The sequence below is a fragment of the Trichechus manatus genome, unplaced genomic scaffold, assembly GCF_000243295.1.
Source record: "Trichechus manatus latirostris isolate Lorelei unplaced genomic scaffold, TriManLat1.0 scaffold00014, whole genome shotgun sequence".
NCBI classification, from domain to species: Eukaryota; Metazoa; Chordata; class Mammalia; order Sirenia; family Trichechidae; genus Trichechus; species Trichechus manatus.
In genome coordinates this window covers 15467753-15488377 of record NW_004443950.1, presented here as the reverse complement: position 1 = coordinate 15488377, position 20625 = coordinate 15467753, and positions in this window count along the sequence as shown.

The window sequence follows — 20625 nt, the reverse complement described above, 5'->3', positions numbered from 1 at the left end:
AATATATTCTATTTCTTTTAAAGTGAAAGAACTACCTCTTTTGCAGGAACAATTTTCAGAGACAGCATGTTTATCAAATGGTTTCTCTGCTTTCGTAAAAACAATTCATTTTCACTGAACTCTTCAAGATAAGCATCCGAGCCAGGAAGAATGTACAATGACGTTTATAATTACACTCCAGAAACAAATACTGGCTAGTTTTTATTTTGTTCAAGTGAAAAAGTTTTTTTTTTTTCCCCCAGAGACAAAGGTAGTGATGGGGGAGGAGGTTGCTACAGGACTGAAAATCAGAAAGCACAGAAGATTTCCAGCAGGAGAGCCTTGGAGTCTTGTCCACAAAGATCACTGGCTGAACAATAAAAACCCAAGACCCAGAATTTTCCTAGCAAATGGGTGGGGTGGAGCTGGGGAGTGAGTCAGTTCATATTTTATTCTTTACCCAAGCCACAGCTACAGGGGCATCGAGAGAAAATCATTAGGCAGATATTAGTTAAACCCTTCCAGGACAGATCTCTATACCATTGCACGTAGATGGGGCCATCCTTTCTTTGATAAGCATCCGTGTTTCTAAGCTTCATTTATATGGCATGTATTTTTAATAACCCTAGAACAATAAAGTGATAAAAATACCCAAGAAGAGAACTGAGTCTAATAAAGATTCTGTTTCTTAAGAAATGGGAAACAATTGCATTTGATCACCAAACACCCAACGACTCACAGCAAAATAATCTCCCCTAATTTACATAGATCTGTGCATGCCAAACAGACGAGTGTTTGCTTTTCGAGTAATACTGCAGGTGCACATCCTGCAGTGCCTAAATCTCTAACTCATCAAACTGTTTCGCCAGAGTGGGACATGCCTTCTTTTTCTGGAACAGTTTCAAGCTTTCTCCCCAGCATTCCAGCCACCTGTTTATAGAGTTCATCCTTGGGAGTAGATGCATGCAATTAGAAACAAGGAAATGAAAATAAATGACCTTGTTTGTTATTTATAACAAAGAAACTCAGCAAAATTAATGCTGTGGAGCTTGACCTCCTGACCCGGGAGAAAGAGCCACCTCAGGGCTTTGTGGCCAGTTCACAGTAGTCCAGCAGCTCCCATTGTCCAGCGCCGTGACTTTTGATGGCCATTACAGCCGTATATCCAAAATATTAAATGTTTGACAAGTTAGATTAGAGGATTTGCGCTTTTTTAAAAGCCTGTTTAAAGAAGGGATGCTAGTTAGCGAAAGAGCTTTTCTTTTTAAGGAGAGCAGGTACAATCATTTAGATTTATCCACCCAGTGTGTCCTGTGTCAACAACATGTTGAAGAAAAGGGAAAGATTAAAAATTTCGAAGTAGGGCTCTGGGGATTAAAGAATGGTTAAATATAGAATGGAGAGCAAATAGGAAGGCGCGCTTTGCAAGTGGTTTGAGGAAAACAGCATGTTTCCTCCTTGTTGAGAGTACTGGTGGGAAAGGAGAATGCACCCTCCTTCAGTTACATAAAGGCAGTGTGAGTGGTGCCCCTAGAGTCGTTCAGTGGAATAGCGCTGCCATGTCCTTCCTCACTTACCCCATCCCACACATCCAGAAGCCCAGGGCAGGAAGGAGATTAAGATCTCGATGGTGGAAGCCTCTTCAGAACTGGTGCCTGGTTGGAACACCTAAAATGGGAATCACTAGTAAAAAGTGAAACCCTCATAATCTGATGAGTGATTCTAAGGCTAGCTTCTGCTCCCCCAGCCGTGCCTTCTTTCCCCCTTTATGGGTCCCCTCATTATTTACCCACAACAAATTCCATGAGTGTCTTGGATTCTTCTACACCTTAAATTAAAATCCAGATTGCTTAGCTGGCCTATTGAAATCTGTCCGGCTATCATATCTTTAACCATTTTATTTTTCTCCAGGAGGAAAGAAATATGTTTTTAAAGAAAGTCAATTGTTTCTCGAAATACCTTTTTTCACTGAAAAATGAAGCCAGTTTCACAAAGTATGCAGATTGTCATGCAAGTACCATCCCAAGCACTGTAGACTCCCTTCTTGCTTTTTCTTTCTGATCCCATGAAGTACTTCATCATGAGCCTCTCCTCCTTCACTGGGTGTGCTATGGTCAAATTGTGGAGAGATCACTACAAACCCTTGCTGGTCTCTCACATACCTCCCACAACAACAAAACGAGAGCCATTGAAGGTCCAAGCTTCTGGTTAACCTTTTGGACTAGCCAATTCTCAGACCAAGAGAAAGAGGCTTAAGGAAGTTTTTATATTTGACTGGTCTTAAAGAAACCAATTCTGCAGTCCAAAGCCACACGTGAGCTGTTGTTTTACTGAAAGAATGAACTCTGTTCATCCGGCAACATCACCAACTGAACTCCCCTTGTGTGTTAAGTACCAAGTTTTATAGCTGTGCTGAGTGAGAGAGACAGGGTGGAGTGTGATTATTCCATCTTACCCAGAACCGAAACCCATGTCATTTATTTTTCAACACATTTTTATTGTGCTGTTCTAGGTGCATGGTGCTAAGGTTAAAACCAGTTGCAGCGGAGTCAGTTCCAACTCATGGTAATCCTATGTTTGTCAGAGTAGAACTGTGCTCCATAGGGTTTTCAACGGCTGATTTTTCAGGAGTAGATCTCCAGGCCTTTCTTCCGAGGTGCCTCTGGGTGAACAAAAACCCCTAACCTTTTGGTTAGTAGCTGAGCATGTTCGTTGTTTACACCACTCAGTGTTGGGTGCTAAGATTACAGTAATGGAAAAAGCACAATCCCTGTCCATGCTAAAGAATATAATACACGAGGAAAGTATCATAATAATGAAATATGGTAGTCGGTGTTACAAGAGAAGTATTCCCTCCCTATTGTATCAACAAATGTTTATTTACCAGTACAGTTTTGGGAGTGTTGCTTAGAGGAGGGAGAGATCATTTATGATCAGGATAATCAGGGGAAGCTTCACGGAGAAGGCATTTGAAAGTAAATAGCATTTGGGGAAGGCAAGAGGGATGGGAAGTGTTCTAGGGGAGGGAGGTTTTGAACACAGTTATCAAGAGAAGAGGTTATATGTGTGGTGGGGATTTTGTATTGTATCAGCCATCTCTTGGACAGGTTACGCTACAGGAGCAAACAACCCTAATGTCTTAGTAAGTTATCATCACAAAGGATTATTTCTTACGTGCATTCCAGTCCATCACGGGCCACCACCGGCTCTGTTCCACATTATTTCAAGACTAAAGCTGATGGCAGAATTATTGCCTTCCGTGAGGGAGACCTGGTTCAATTCCCCATCAATGCACTTCACGTCAGCCACCACCCATCTGTCAGTGGAAGCTTACATGTTGCTATAATGCTGAACAGGTTTCAGTGGCACTTCCAGATTAAAATAGACTGGGAAAAAGGCTTGACAATCTACTTCTGAAAATCAGCCAGTGAAAACCCTGTGGATCACAACACATCCGCAAGCAATCCTGGAGGTAGTGCAAGACCAGACAGCGTTTCGTTGTTGTGCGTGGGGTCTCCGTAAGTCAGGGGCCACCTCCACACACCTAACAACAACAAAGCTGAGGCAGAAACTTCTCTCTGGCACGTGCTGGTCTTGTGGCAGAGGAAAAATGGAGATAGTGGAAGCTTGCTGTGGCTCTCCAAGCTTCTGCTCACATCACTTCCACTCACTTTTCATCAGTGGGGCATGATCCTCCTGTAGCGACTGTCCTGGAAGGAAGGGGCCCCCGACATTTTGCAATAATACAGTCAGTCACATAGGAAGTGTTTTTTTTTAGGGACTTATCACAAGTCTCAGACAGACAGTAAGTAAAATTGTTTAGCTGGAACAGTGAGTGAATGTTGAAGAGAAGAACTTGGTGAGATAAGATGCTGGGAAGTCGTGGGGGGAGGAGGCAGGATGAGAAGTGAAACATAATGGAGAGTTTTGAAGGCCAGGCAGCTGATTGAGATTTGATGCAAGAGGATACACGGATAATGACATTGAAAGAAACGTAGCTGGGGCCTCTGATCTCAAATTCACTCTGACCCATATAGAGCAAACTCATCTAAAATCTTTTGAGTTTATTCTGTGTGCCAGGCACTGTGCTAGGTAGACATTTACATATATATGTATGTATGCATGTATGTATAAGGAGCCCTGTTGGCACAATTGTTAAGGGCTCAACTGCTAACCAAAAGGCTAGAGGTTCAAATCCACCCCACGGCTCTGCGGGAACAAGACCTGGTGATCTGCTGCCCTAAAGATTACAACCCAGAAAACCCTATGGGGCAGTTCTACTCTGTCATATAGGGTCACTATGAGTCGGAATTGATTCCATGGCACACAACAACAACAACATGTATGGCACACAATAACATACACATACGTGTTGTTATGTGCCATCGAGTCGATTCTGACTCCTAGCGACCCTGTATGACAGAGTAGAACTGCCCCATAGGGTTTTCTAGGCTGTAATCTTTAGGGCAGCAGACCGCCAGGTGTTTTCTCCCACAGAGCCACTGTGTGGGTTCAAACTGCCAATCTTTAGGTTAGCAGCTGAGCCCTTAACCACTGCACATGCCACCAGGTTTCCTTCACACATACATACATGTATGTGCCTATATACCTACATACATACACATATAATTATATATATATACACATTTACATATATGTATTTGTCATTATAATCCTCGTGTCTCTCTGAGGTAGATAGCATTATCCCCTTTTTTAAGTTGAAGAAACGGGCTCACAGTGGTTAAATGGTTTGCTTAGAGGCACTAAAGTCGTGTATAGGAGAGCTGTCATGCAAACTAAGGTCTTTCCTTTTTACTGCGTCACTGCAGGGCAAAGACATAAAAATGCCACATTTCTTTAGTATGGACTTGTTATTCTTTATCTTTTCCTCACACCCACCGTCTGAAAGCAAGGTTAATACAATGATTTTTCTCCTCAAGCAGAAGTTATCATTAAAATATTTATATAACCACTTTTTGCACAGTACTTTATAAGTGAAAATAGAAGAAACCTTTACTTAAGGGATTTATTATAATGTCCTGTGACTGAGACAGTTCATGCTCATCAAATGTTTATCTACCCCCACTTTCCCCCATATATTTCCCAGTCTTTCTTATCATTAGGTGAGGGGTCATGTGACCAGGTCTGGCAAATGGACTTTGAGCAGAAGTGGCATGGGGCACTTGCAAACTGAGATGATTAAGAGCTAGTACGTAGCTAGAAGTCCCCGGGTATCGCAAACGGTTAAGCACTCCACTACTAGCCGAAAGGTTGATGGTTCGAACCCACCCAGAGGCATCTCAGAAGACAGGCCAGGCAATCATAGTTGTTCTCTGATACACACAGGGTCTCCAAATACTCAGAGGCCCTGGGTGGTGGAAACGGTCAATGCACTCACTTGGCTGCTAACTGAAAGTCTGGAGGTCTGAAATATGAGCCATTTGAAAATCTTACGGAGCGCAGCTCTACTCTGTGGTGTCCTTGGAATCCAGGTATTCCAGATGGTACAGCTACAACATGGAGGAGGGCCATGATAACCTCAGAAATTATGTGAGCAGAAACATGTATTTACGGTGTTGAGCCATGAGATGTCAATGTTTATTTGTTACCCCAGCATAGGCTAGCCTATCTTGATCAATACAGGTCCCACTGACTTCAATTGCCATGAGGGAAGGGACCGTATCTGTCTTGCTCATGCCCGTTTCCCTTCTGCTGAATATAGAGCTTCTCGCACAATAAATACCCAATAAACACTGACTGCAGGAAGATGAACTAATCCCAGATTGAGTCTGGCCTCTGTATACTACTTGGTTAAGCCACCTATGAACTGGTTTTGGAAACCACTGGTTGATCAATCTTCCTGAAATATCATTGCATCATATCACTCCTCAGAGTAAGAGCTTAACATGGTTAACCCTTTGGTGCCAGGCAGTACGTATAGTGATCATGACATTTTTCAGCCTCTGGGGTTTATTGGGAAGATGCTGTACCACTGACAGTGTGTGTTCCCGAAAGACAGGGGGTTTTATGACTGTTTGAGACTGAAGAAACGGTCATGTGCTGCAAATTACTGTTTTTACAAGGTATTGTATGAGGTGTTTGAATTTTTGGTAGAAAAAATTTCTATTTTGAAGATTTTTGTGGGTTCACATATGTACCAATAGACCCTGGTGGGGCACTCTGGGGTATAATTAGTGGTACTTTATATGTTCCACTAAACATTTACAGTAGGCTTGTGGGAGGGAGCAAGAAAAAAGATGCATACTACCTATCAAAAATTCAAACACACTCAATGATTCAGCACGCTTCCATCGGTAAAAACACACAGTATCAAAAAAAATTCAAAGCAGAAAATAATTGGGTCATCAAAGCGTCAAACCAGTTTTTGTTGAGCCCGTTCAGATTCATGGTGACCCCATGTGTGTCAGAGTAGACTGTGCTCCATAAGGTTTTCAATCACTGACTTTTGGGGAAGTAGATTGCCAGGCCTTTCTTCTGAGGCACCTCTGGGTGGACTCGAAACTCCAACCTTTTGGTTAGCAGCTGAACACATTAGCTGTTTGCACCACCCAGGGACTCCCCTGAGTAACAGCTTAACCAAAAAAAAACAAACCTATTTCTGTCAAGTCGATTCCAACTCATAGCGACCCTATAGGACAAGGTAGAACTGCCCCATAGGGTTTCCAAGGAGCAGACGGTGGATTCGAACTGCCGACCTTTTGGCTAGCAGCTGAGCTCTTAACCACTGCGCCACCAGGGCTCCAAGAGTAAGAGCTTACTATACATTCAATCAGCTTTAAACTTCTCCCCCTGAAATTCAAGGTCCTCATAATTTTACCAGGTTTCCTATGATTTTACTACTTTACTTCCCTAATCTATCACTATTCACTGACATGTGCCCTTAGTCATTTTTTTTTCCACTTTTCAGGCATAAACCTTGTGTTCTTGAGCAAATAATTTCATGTTTCTGAGCCTCCGTTTCTTTCTATAGAAAACTGTTATCTATAGCAAATGAGAAAATGCAGACAAAATTTTAAAATAATACAGGATTGTGAAAACATGAAAATCCAGATTTATTTTGTGTATATATATATATATATATATATATATATAGTTAATATGACCTATTGCCTTCGAGTCGATTCAAACTCATAGCCACCCTATAGGACAGAGTAGAGCTGCCCCATAGGGTTTCCAAGGAGTGGTTGGTGGATTCCAACTGCTGACTTTTTGGTTGGCAGCTGATTTCTTAACCACTGCACCACCAGGGCTCCTATATATATTTAAAACCTGTTACCATCGCGTTGATTCTGACTCTTAGCGACCTTGTGGGACAGAGTAGAGCTGCCACATAGGGTTTCCAAGGCTGTAATCTTTACAGAAGCAGACTGACACATCTTTCTCCTGTGGAGCAGCTGTTGGGTTCAAATGGCCAACCTTTCGGTTAGCAGCCGAGTTGTTTAACCACTATGCCACCACTAGATTGCTAGATCACTGGAGAAATATAGTCCTAGATTGAACTGTGTCCCCCCAAAATATGTGTCAACTTGGTTAGGCCATGATTCCCAGTACTGTGTGATTGACCTCCATTTTGTGATTTTTCTATGTGTTATAAATCATAATTTCTGCCTGTGGTTAAAGAGGATTAGGGTGGGATGTAACACCCTTGCTCAGGTCACATCCCTGATCCAATGTAAAGGGAGTTTCCCTGGGGTGTGGCCTGCACCACGTTTTATCTTAGAAGAGATAAAAGGAAAGGGAAGCAAGCTGAGAGTTGAGGACCTCACACCACCAAGAAAGCAGCACCAGGAGCAAAGCGTAGCCTTTAGACCTGAGGTTCCTGCTCTGAGATGCTCCCAGACCAAGGGAGCATCACAAGGACCTTCCTGATGCATCACTAGGACCTTCCTCCAGAGCCGACAGAGAGAGAAAGCCTTCCCCTTGCAGCCGGCACCCTGAATTCAGACTTCTAGCCTATTGGACTGTGAGAGAATGAACTTCTCTTTGTTAAAGCCATCCACTTGTGGTATTTCTGTTACAGCAGCACTAGATGACTAAGACAAATATTAAAGAAGGGACCTCCATGTGAGCAGCATATTTGTCAAAATATCCCATGATAATCTTGTGCATAAATTGCTATCTAAGGAACATGGTAAAAGGAACCAGGAAGACACGGTGGGTTACCTATTCAAAATCCATTCCCTCCTTCTTCCTTGTTTGACACTACTTCCACTTTATTCAGCCACCTACTCTCCTCTCTGGGGCCCTATTCATTCAGGATGGATCTGATCATGGTGGTCCCATTTTCAGCAGCAGCTATTAGTTGAGGCATTGGCTGTGGTTCATTTCTGGCCGATGAGACATGTAAGGAAGTGCGCAGAAAGGTTTCTTTGCTCTTAAAAAAAGAAACACTCAAAAATATATAATAATTTCATCTTCTGGACAATGTCATGCCCAGAAATGTTGCAACCATCTTATCAGCATGAAGGAATCTAGTTTGAGGCCAGAGCTGACGTGGTGAGATGAGAAAGGTGGAGCAGAAATGCAGAAAAACATGGGTCCTTGATGATATCAAGAGTCACTGAATCAGCCAGCCCTAGAATCACCCGCCCTCTTGATGTCTAGTTAAGTCAAATAATTCATATTCTTATCTTTTGATCCAATTGAGTCTGAGCTTTCTGTTACATTCAACTGAAAGCACTGTAACCCATTCAAACTTGCTCAAGCCCAAAAGGGAATTTGGTTTAAAGCTATAGAAGCACCTCACGGGATCAAACTGCAGGCTATAAAACTGGACCTCATGGGAACTGAGAAACCAACAGGTGGCTACTCTCCTCAACTTTGTCCTCTTTTCTGGCCTCAGATTTCTGTTGCTCTCAGCATGTCTACTTTGGTTGTCTCTTTCTCCCCACAAATCAGCCCCCACTCTTCTGCTTGCACAGGGCCCATTGTGGGGCACCCATTGTGGCTTCAGCCCCTAAGTCACATGACCCTCCTGTTTGGCATCCCATGGCTAACGGACTCAGGCTCCATGCCTCTTTACCAAATGCTTGAGATACAATCTGACTGGTCTAGTTTGCACAAATGTTCTCCCTTGGTCCAATCTACTATGGCCCGGGGAATGGGTCAGGATGTATATAAGGTTGGTTCTTGTGGTTCACTTGTTGTGTGCCATCAAGTCGATTTTGACGAATAGCAACTCCATGTAACAGAGCAGGTCTGCCGCATAGGGTTTTCTTGGCTGTAATCTTTACGGAAGCCGATCACCAGGTCTTTCTCCCACAGAGCTTTCGGGTATGTTCAAAGCGCCAATCTTTTAGTTAGCAGCTGAGTGCTTAACTGTTTGCGCCACCAGAGCTCCTTATGGCTCACCTAGTAGGTTTAAATAAGAAGAAAATACTTGGTGACTAATGCAAAGGTGAAACGTGGATAAGATTATACTGTAGTTAAGTGGATTGGGGAGCCCTGGTGGCACAATGGTTAAAAGCTTGGCTGCTAACCAAAAGATCAGCAGTTTGAATCCACCAACTGTTCCTTGGAAACCCTATGGGGCAGTTCTACTCTGCCCTGTATGGTTGCTATGAGTCAGAATTGGGTTTGGTTTTTTTTCGGCTTTTAAGTGGATTTGAAGCTGTATGAATAATCATACACAAAGTGTTGATTTATCATTGACAACCTGGAGAGAAGACCTTAGTAGAACGTTTTTATTCTCCCTTGACTGATTTTTTCTTTTCCCAACATTTCATTGAATAACTTAGATTAGGACATAAAAGACATGCCTACTGAGTTTCCAGCTGACAAAATGATAAAAGAATTAGTAATACAGTTGCAGAAACAATTCAGACTCAAAATGATCCTAAAAGGCTAGAAACCTGGATAGAATCAACAAGATAAAAATTAACACAGGTAAGTATTACCTCCCAAATTTCGGTATCAGTTTTCACTTGCAAAACTATGGAATGGAGTTTGAAATTGAGCCCTTGTATAAATTACAGCTCTGTTAGTCTGCCTTCTTTTCCAAGGAAGAAGTATTTTTTCATTAGTTGCAGACTAAAGTTAGTTTGACTAAGTAAATGTTTTCCTAGAGTTGGAAAATTCATATAATTTTGGTCTTTTTTTATTTGCAGGTCAAGTAGATAACAAGAACTAGTAAGCAATTTTGACTTCCCAGAGGTGACTCACTAATCTGGACAATTCATGAACTAAGAGGTTTCTCCATAATGTAGTTTAGTACAGGGAAGCTACTGCAATATATAGCATGAATCTAACCATGATGCCATATCTTCCCCTATAGAGCTGGACCTTCTTCAAGCTTGGTTTTCCCAAAGTAGGAAACAGAAACAAAGACAAGCTCGCTTTCCAATTGTTTTTGTCTGTTGTGTCATTTCTATTTCTTTAATTAAAAAAAAAAGACTTTATTATTTTTCCCTTGACGTATGAAATACATCCTCATTGAAAACTGAAGCTCAAACATTACAAAAAAAAAATGTTGTGTAGAAAATGAAAGTTGGTATAGTCCCATTTTCAATGGGTAACCAATGCAAATGATTAAGTCACCTGGAAGTAAAAGTAAATCTTCTTTATAAGGAGATAAAATTACCCAGTCTCAAATTCTCTTAATATTTTTTTCACACACAACATCTGGCATCTAATTCCAAACTACCAGTAATTTCAAGGGACAAGACCACATGGCTGAAGAAGTAGATGATAGAAGCATACCCAAAGGATGTCCAGCTATTGGAGTTATTAGACATGAACTTTAAAATAACTGTGATTAATATTTTAAATATATTAGATTATAATTTGCAGAATTTCAGCAGAAAACTGGAAACTATAAAAAACAAAGTGGAAATTCTAATACTGAAGAATAGAATGACCAAAATTAATAACTAAGATTGGTTTAACAGTAGATTATACATGGATGAAGAGAAGATTAGTGAATTGGAAGCTATGTAAGAAGAAAAAGCCAAGCTAAAGCAAAGTGGGAGGAAAAAGATGAATGCACAAAGAGACTAATGGACATAAGGGCCATGGTAGAAATGCTATGTATATACTTGTGGTATCAGAGGAAGGAGAGAATAGGACAGAAATAATATATGAAGAGATAATGGCTGAAAAATTTTCAAAACAAATAAAAGCCCACAGATTCAAGAAGGGCTTTGAACATCAAACAAGATGAATCTAAAGAAATTAACACACTCGGTACATTATGTTATAGCTTAGCAGCAATGGGCTCAAATATACCTACTATTGTGAGGATGGCAGCGTTTAGTTCTGTTATACATGGCGTCACTATGAGTCAGAACCAACTCAACGACACCTAACAGCAACACATAACAGTTCCTGAGCAAATATTTAGTGATCTGGACTAATAAATGTATCAAAAATAAGGATGCTGCTATATTTGCAGTTGAACGCTGCATAATTTATGTGCAATTTAATTGGGATTTCTGAAGACTCAACCTTAACCCTAGGTGTCTGAAATGATTTAATGTGACCCACAGATACTAAATTACATTGAAAAAGTCATTCTCCCTTCAGTTCACTTTTAGTCCTCTTAATTAGGTCAAGGAGAAAGTCTCAGTTTGGTGTTAACACGTCTTTCACACTATCCTAACACCATTTGATTTATCAAAGAAAGAACGTGCCTCAAGCTTGGACCACTGTCAGATGATATCTCAGTAGCTCAACTCAGGGGTTCTTAAGCTTTTTTATGTCATGGCTCCTTCACAGTCTTGTAAAGCCTGGATCAAAATAATGGTTTAAGATGCATATAATACAGTGATGCATGGCATTACAAAGGAAACAATTACATCAAAATAGAGTTCCATCTGCCATCCGCTTGGCACTAAGGTTTGTAACCATTGCATTTATTTTTATGGTGGCTCTCTATTTATGGTAAGTAATATTAGTTTCCATTTACAGTAATAACATAAAATTTGCATTTTAAATAAATTAAATTAAAGAAAAGCAATTAATGAAATGTATTGAGTAAATAAGAGTAGGAGTAGCACACAGATAGGACAAAAACCATGAACATGGTATGCCAGGGTTGCGTAAAAGATGCTGACTTCATTCAAAGGGATGACTTTAATGGTGAGAATTTCAGGCACCACTTCAGGCTGATGATGTCACTAGACAAGCCTTGGAGCAAACCTCATTCATCAGTCAGTCAGTCAACATCTATTTATTGAGCTGCCCCACCGAGTACCAGACACTTTTCCAGATGTGGAGATATGACATTGGACAAGACAAATGATCTACTCTCACAGAGTTTTTACTCTAGTCGAAGGAGACAGCAGACAGGCAAAAACTTTCACCAATGGATTAACTTTGGATATTGATATTTGCCCTGAAGTGTGATTGGAGTGCAAGTGACTTGGGGTAGAAGTGTGAGAATGAGTCATGCTTGGCCCTCCGCTAGGTTAGAAGAAGACCAAGCTCCTACTCCAGCAATGCCTGGAGAAATGCAGAGAGACAAGCCGGGATTTCTGGATCATTGCCATGAGGAAAGGAATAAATGTGTGTTCTCTCTCAGTTGCTCCTCTTGACACCTGGGTAAATGGCTGTTGACACAGGCAGATCACCCAGCCACTCCCTCAAAGGTAACCAGCTGCTTCCTGCCGTCCCTGCTGGCACAAATTGGGGCCCTGAAACCATGTGTACCAAGGGGAAAGGGGAGGCATCATTCATGTGTATTCTCATTCATTCATTCAGGCAAGAGGTGTTGAGTGTCTTCTAAGTGCCAGGCACTGTGGTAGGTACGGGGAATACAAAAGGGAACCAGAAAGAGGATGTTCTTCCCCTGGCCCATCTCTCCATTCCACATAGAATCCTAGATTGTCCAAGCTATAAGTGCCTCAGAGTCCCCAGGCCACCCCGTCATGGTACAGATGGAAATATCAAAACCCAAAGAGGCAACATGACTTGCCCAAGACCCTGAACTAGCTAACTGTAGATTTAAAGCCATCAGGTCTCAAAACTCCATTGTCAACTACTTCCGTGGTCTCCTGTTTCTGAGGTGGTCAATCTTGGACAAGATTTGAATTGACACTTCTTAGTATGCTCTCCATTGCCAAATTATTTTGACTTCAGGAAGGGAGAAACCAGAGGTCCTCCTACAAATACATGGAACTGTAATCTAACTCTAAGACCCTAAATTAACACATGGCCTACTTGGTTTGACTGAATTGTCTCATGAGTATTTAACTTAGTCTCCAAGGAACACTCCCTGATTTCAGTTTCCCAGGTTGAACTTAGTACGCCCTGTAGTTAGGACCCACTACCCATCTGTCAGGAGCCCTGGTGGTGTAACAGTTAAGCACTTGGCTGCCAATTGGGTTTGAACCTACCCAGCAGCTCCACAGCAGAAAGACCTGGCAATCTGCTCCTGTAAAGACTATAGCCTAGAAAACCCTCTGAGGCAGTTCTACTCTGTCACATGGGATCACTATGAGTCAAAATCAGCTCAACAGTGCCTAACAATAAAAACATCCATCTGTCAGTAATCAGAGAGGAAAAACTAGAGATACTTGATCTAGTCTAGGAGAGTAGAGATTCTTTGAGAAAACATAATTTGTGATGAGTTAATGGAGTGAAAGTATAGTGTTCCAAGAAAAGGGAATAGCAAGTGCAAAGGCCCTGTGGCAGAAGGCAGCATGGTATGTTCAAGAAACTAGAAGAAAGTCAGTGAGGCTTAGTGGAGAGAATAAAGAAGAGAGTACAACATGAGGCTGGAAAAGTGGGCATTTCTGGGGTCCTCGAGATCTTTAAGCAATGGACATTATTTTAAACATGCATCTAGAACTTACCACAGTAGATGTAGGGTAGGGAGTGAAGTAAGGTGTTGTGTACCCAGGTGTCCAGGTGGTTTAATTACCAGGTAGGAATGAGAAAGCAGAGAGGCTGGAGCTTTGATGTTATATACTTTTGTTAGGATTAAACAGAGGTCACAAACTGATTGACCACATGCTAAGTATAACTGAAAAAAGTGTTTAATTTGGCCCAGGAGGTGTTTCTAAAAAGTTTGAAATTTTTATCCACATTTAAATATTGCACACTTTTACACAAAAATCTGGATTGCTGATTTCTTTAAAAAAAAAAATAAAATCAGGAGATCTGGTAAAACTAGGCCCACATTCCAGTCTGATGATAAGTATTTGGAAAAGAGTAGGGGTTGCCCCCTTTAGACAGGGCTTATAACATGGCAGATGATCAATAGACGTTTAATGAATGAATGAATGAGTAAAAAGACAGAGACCTGTTGGTCAACATGGACTGTGGTAAGAGATGGAAGATTAAGTGTAGGGTGTACGGGTAAATGTTTAACATCCAACTCTGGGGAGAAGGAAAATCCTGATTTGTAGTGTTTGCCAATTTCTGTGGTGTAAATATTCCCATCAAGGCTAATTTCAAGCCACCTACATGACATCACTGGAGTGGGGAACAGATGCACACAATCAAGTTTAGCAAGAAGTTAGAGCTGGCTCCAGCATACCACTGATATGTGTGGGACTAGAATCACTAAATTACTGAAATAATGGCCTTGTGGAACACTGCCTGGAACATAGCAGGTGCTCAATGAATGTTAAACTAATAATACTGAATAGGTTGAAGCCCATAGATGGGAAATCAGTGGGAAGTAGGGGAGGGCGAAAGAGGGACAAAGAATTGGGGATGCTAACGCGGGGATCATGAATCAGGTGAGTGTTACCATTCTTTTGAGCATTAACTTTTCAGCTCTTCAGATCCCTCATCACTCAAATGAAGGTATAGAGTTAGAAACCCCAAATCTGTTGCCATTGAGTCGATTCTCACCCATAGCGACCCTATAGAACAGAGTAGAACTACCGCATAGAGTTCCCAAGGAGTGGCTCGTGGATTCAAACTGCCAACCTTTTGGTTAGCAGCCATATCACTTAACCACTGTGCCACCAGGGCAAGATGTCCTTAAAGCCTCTTATTACTCCATGATGTAAAATTATTTATTTACTTATTTTGATGGCTATTTAACTTGTATTCTTTGAAGAACCACGCATTTTACTATGCGTGCCTTTTCTTTCTTATACAACGATTTGTTTTGCCTGGAGTTAATGATTGAATGATGGCCTTTTTTTTTTTTTTAACTTTCAATTATTATTTTTTTAAATTATATTGTGCTTTAGGTGAAAGTTTACAGTGCAAATTGCTTTCTCATTCAAAGATTTATACACAAATTGTTTTGTGACATTGGTTGCAATCTCCACAATGTGTCAGCACTCTCCCCGTCTCCCTTTACACCTTGGGTTCCCTGTGTCCATTCGTCCAGTTTTCCTGTCTCTTCCTGCCTTCTCGTCTTTGCTTTAGGGCAGGTGTTGCTCATTTGGTCTTGTGTGCTTGATTGAACTAAGAAGCACGTTCCTCACGTGTACCATTGTTTGTTTTATAGGCCTGTCTAATCTTTGGCTGAAAGGTGGACTTCAGGAGTGACTTCAGTTCTGAGTTAGCAGGGTGTCCTGGGGGCATTGTCTTAGGAGTCAACCATCATTAAAAAGTGTAATTATCTTTTCAAACAAAATATCACATATAAATTTAATAAAAGGAGGTGTGTTTTGCTTGGGGACCCTGATCCCCTAGCCCATTAGCCTTCCCTGAAGCCTCTTGTGGTAGTCTATTAGATTGGTGGCCCCCAATAAACCACACCTCCCCATATCCACGCACTTGTGAACTCTTCTCTCTTTGAATCTGGCCTGGGCCTGTGCCCTGATTCAATCAACAGAATGTAGCAGGGTAAAGCTGGCCAGTTTCAGGTCTAAGCTGTAGAAGGTCTGGCAGTTTCCAGAGCCCTGAGCTGCTTCATAAGCAGTCCAGTGACTCATCTGGAGAGGCCACATCGAGAGGCCACATGGAGGGCTCCTGGGGAAAGAGAGAGGCCCTGAGACAACATGGAGAGAGAGCCATCGTAGTTCCCAGCTGAGCCCAGCCCCACATCCATCCACCAGGTGAACACATCCACAAGGCTGACCACCAGCAAGACCAGCAGAACTGCCCTGCCGAGCCCGGCTCACACTGCAGAATTGCAAGCAAATAAAACCTTTGTCAGCTTAAGCCACTAAGTTTTTACTTGTTACATAGCATTAGATAAACAAAACACCCTTTCTTGGGACTCTGTGCAGCACGGTTTGCAAACTACTAATTTTGATACATCTGGAGAGCTTAACCAAAGGAGGAAGGAGGAATCTGGCCTGGCAGGCCTAGGGAAATCACCCGGCAACAGACCTGCATCTCCCCTGAGGCAATAACTTCAGAAAGGTCAGCAACTGAAGGGAGTAAAAACGTTTCCTGGTATGAACTAGCTAGAAACATGCCTTTAAGGATTCAGATTATGTTAAATCACCTAAATAGCCATCAATACAAAATTGATCCATACAATGCAGAACTGCAGAGCTATTAAAAGAATAAGACAAATCTCTGTTTACTGGCTTGAAATGATTGCCAAGACTCACTTTTACATGAGGAAGCAACATACAAAACAGTTTGTAGAGTATAATACAGGATTCTACCATTTAATAAAGAAGTGACGATAAGTGTGTGTGTGTGTGACTATAAATGCATAGCAAATTTCTGGAAGACTGCATAAGAAACTAATAACAGACTGGTAGACTTGGGGTTGAGTGGCAGGAGAGACTTAATTTTACTCTGCATCATTTTGCACATATTTTTACCATGTTGCATGTACAGTTGGACCTCCGTATCAGTGAGTTCCGCATCCGCAGATTCAACCAACAGTGGATGGTAAATATTTGGGAGAAAAAAAAAGTTGCCAAAAGCAAAACTTGAATTCGCCATGCACCGAGCATTACACTGAATCCACTCAAATGAAGTGATGTGTAGACCCACCCTGCTGTAGCCTCCCACCATCTCACAGATCCACAGTCTCTCTCCAGCACTCATTGTTTGAGCATTGTTTGTCTCATGTCTTGTCATTATTCCTGAAACAATATAGTTCAACAACCATTTACATAGCATTTACCTTGCATTAGGTATTATAAGTAATCTAGAGATGATTGAAAGTATAGGGGAGGATGTGCATAGGTTATATGCAAATACTATATAGGGAACTTGAGAATCCACAGATTTTAGTATAGGTGGGGAGATCCTGGAACCAATCCCCTACAGATATCAAGGGATGACCGTATTACCTATCTCAATCACATAAATAGCATTTTTACAAAAAAGAAACAAATAAAAAAAATGAGTGCTACTAGCCATTAGAGGCATGCAAATCAAAACAACAGTGAAATACCATCTCACCCTGACATTACTGGTTCAAATAAATTAAAAAAAAAAAAAAACAGAAAATAAAATGTTGGAGATGTTGTAGGGAGATTGGAACTCTTATGCACTGTTGGTGGGAATGTAAAATGGTACAACCACTACGGAAAATGATATGGTGTCTCCTTAAAAAGCTAGAAATAGAAATACCATACGATCCTGCAATCTCACGCCTAGGAATATATTCTAGAGAAATAAGGACCTTCACACAAATAGACATATGCACACCCATGTTCACTGCAACATTATTCACAAAAGTAAAAAGATAAAAACAACCTAAGTACTCCTCAACAGATGAATGGATAAACAAATTATGGTACACAGCACACAACGGAATACTAGGCAATGATAAAGAACAATTACGAATCTGTGAAACGTCTCACAACATGGATGAATCTGGAGGGCATTATGCTGTTGGAAATAAGTCAATCACAAAATGACAAATATTGTATGAGACCACTAATAAAAAAACCCAAGAATGGTTTACACACAAATAAAAACAATCTTGGATGATTATGAGGGAGGGGAAATCACTAACTAGATAGTAGACAAGTGTTAACTTTGGTGAAGGGAAAGAAAAAACACAATGTAGGGGAAATCAGCACAACTTGACCAAGGCAAAGTCACAGAAGCTTCCTAGACATAGCCAAACACCTTGAGGGACCCAGTTATTGGGGCTGAGGGCTGGGGACCACGGTCTCGGAGGACATCTAGGTCAATTGGTATAACATAGTTCATAAAGAAAGTGCTCTACATCTTACTTTGGTGAGTAGTGTCTGGGGTCTTAAAAGCTTGCGAATGGCCATCTAAGATGCATCTATTGGTCACATCCTCTATGGAGCGAAGGAGAATGAAGAAAATCAAAGACACAAGGAAAATATAAGTCCAAAGGACTAATGGACCACAAGAACCACAGTTTCCATCAGCTTGAGCCCAGAAGAAGTGGATGGTGCCTGGCTATCACCACCAACGGCTCCGACAGGGATCACAATAGAGTGTCCCAAACAGAGCAGGAGAAAAATGTAGAACAAAATTCAAATTCATGAAAAAAGACCAGATTTACTGGTCTGACAGAGACTGGAGGGACTCCCGAGACTATGGCCCCTGGACACTCTGCTAACTCACAGCTGAAGTCACTCTTGATGTCCACATTTCAGCCAAAGATTAGACAGGAGTGTAAGACAAACAGCCGCACACACGAGGAACGTGCTTCTTAGTTCAATCAAGGATACGAGACCAAATGGGCAACACCCGCCCAGGGGCAAAGATGAGAAGGCAGGAAGGGACAGAAAAACTGGATGAATAGACACAGGGGAACCCGGGGTGTAAAGGGAAAGGGGGAGAGTGCTGACACATTTCAAGTATTGCAACTAATGTCGCAAAACAATTTGTGTATAAATTTTTGAATGAGAACAACAAAAACTGAGTTCTACTAACATAACGCTGCAGACAACTAGAATATAGCTACAAAGCTATGGTCAGTTAATGTAGTAACACACTACTATATTAAAATGGATTATTTAGGTCTTTGACTTAACATTACTCAGAAACAGTATATAAGATTATAGAAAAGACTTAAAAAACTCATCTGGCTAATGCATACTCTTGTCAATCATTCTATCAGAATGGAAGATGTTGGTGGGGTTCTTATCATGGGGGAGATCTCAGGTTCTATAGTGCTTTGGATTGGGTTTTCCATTAGTTTATTTGGGAGATGTTCTCTGGAAACACCAAAACAGGAGTGGGAACATGAGGCAGGGAAGGGAAGCAAGTCAATACAGGGAGCACCAATGGGTTACCACTGTGGGCAACTGGAGCTCAGTCCCACTGGGACCTCTGGGAGACAGTGTAGAGTATGGCTTAGAGCTGTCCCACTCAAACAGCAAAGAATCTGAGATATTCATCCTTTTCACCCAGGGTCATCAACTCCCTAGCACATTTGGCCCGTCTCACTAGATGTCAGAGAAAGCCCTCAGGTGGGAGTGGAAGGTGCTGGGAGTAGGAAGCCATCAGTGAGTAGAAGGGACAGTTGTGGTTGTGGCCGTGGGCAGGGCACTGATAGCCTCTGCTTACCTAGGAAGTAAAGCCTGTGGTCAAAGTTTATGTGCTTGTAAGGCAGGGAGGGAGGGAGAGCCTCATAGGGAAGTGCATTGCTGATCACTCAGCTTACTGAATGTCTTTTTGGAGACCAAAGGAAGCTACCTCTCTGTACACCATCCCTCTGAGGGGAGAAAGAGAAGACTTTCCAAGGGGTTCAGCTCCTCTGCGCTGTCTGGGTGGTGCACAGGAGGATGCCTAGTGGGTATTGTGGTGTCTTGTACCTCAGTGGCCACAAGGAAGTCCTGAAGCAGGAGGTGAGAGGTGCATGGTGTAGAAGTGAGGAGAGGAGGTGCTGATGTTCCTAAGAGTCTGGGCGCTGCTGCTGTGGCAAGCCCTGTAGTCTGTAACATTGGCTGAGGCTTAGAGACCTAGCTTCAGAACTGTGGGATCAGTGTATGGCAATCCCAGGGCTGCCGACCTGAAAGCAAGGCCAATGGGCGGGTCTAAGCTGGTGCATAAACTAACTGAATAAATAAGAGAGACTGGGTCAAGTCCAACTGGAGTGTCCTGATAAGACGGATCATCTCAGAGGAAAGAATATAAAATTTAAAAGTAACAGGAAATTATGCTACTACATCAGTGAGAAATTTCTCAAAATTTAAAGGTAGATTCTTAAGCCTGGAGACATTATTTCAATATTGTTTCCTGGCAATTATATAAAAGAAGTCCCTGGGTGGTGCAAGCAGTTAAGTGCTCGACTACTAGTCTAAAGGTTGGCAGTTCGAACCCACCCAGAGAAGCCTTGAAGACAGGCCTGGCAATCTGCTTTTGAAAGGTCACATGCTTGAAAACCTTATGGAGTAGTTCTACTCTGCACGCATGGGGTCGCCATGAGTTGGAATCGACTCGACAGCAACTAACAACAGCAATTATATGGTACAGACTATTAAGCAAAATTAATAAGCACAGAAAAAAGAAAGATGTAATCACTAAGACCCAGTGTCGGTTGTCCAAGAGTAGATCATAGTGTACCAACCACATTTCCATTTTTGATAAGGTTACTTCACCAAAAAACACCAATGTAAGCCAGGCTTTTGGCCCTGTCTCTCATACTATTCTTGTGGTTAACATACAAAACACAGGTTGGTGACCATACAGGTAAAAAGGGATTTGTTGCTGATTTCAACCAACTGTACTCATATCTACCCTGGAGGAAAGTCTCTAAGGATGAGCCACAAAGATCTTGTCTTTAGTCCTGTTGTGTTCAATCTTCTTTCTTCGGTAATTTGGGTG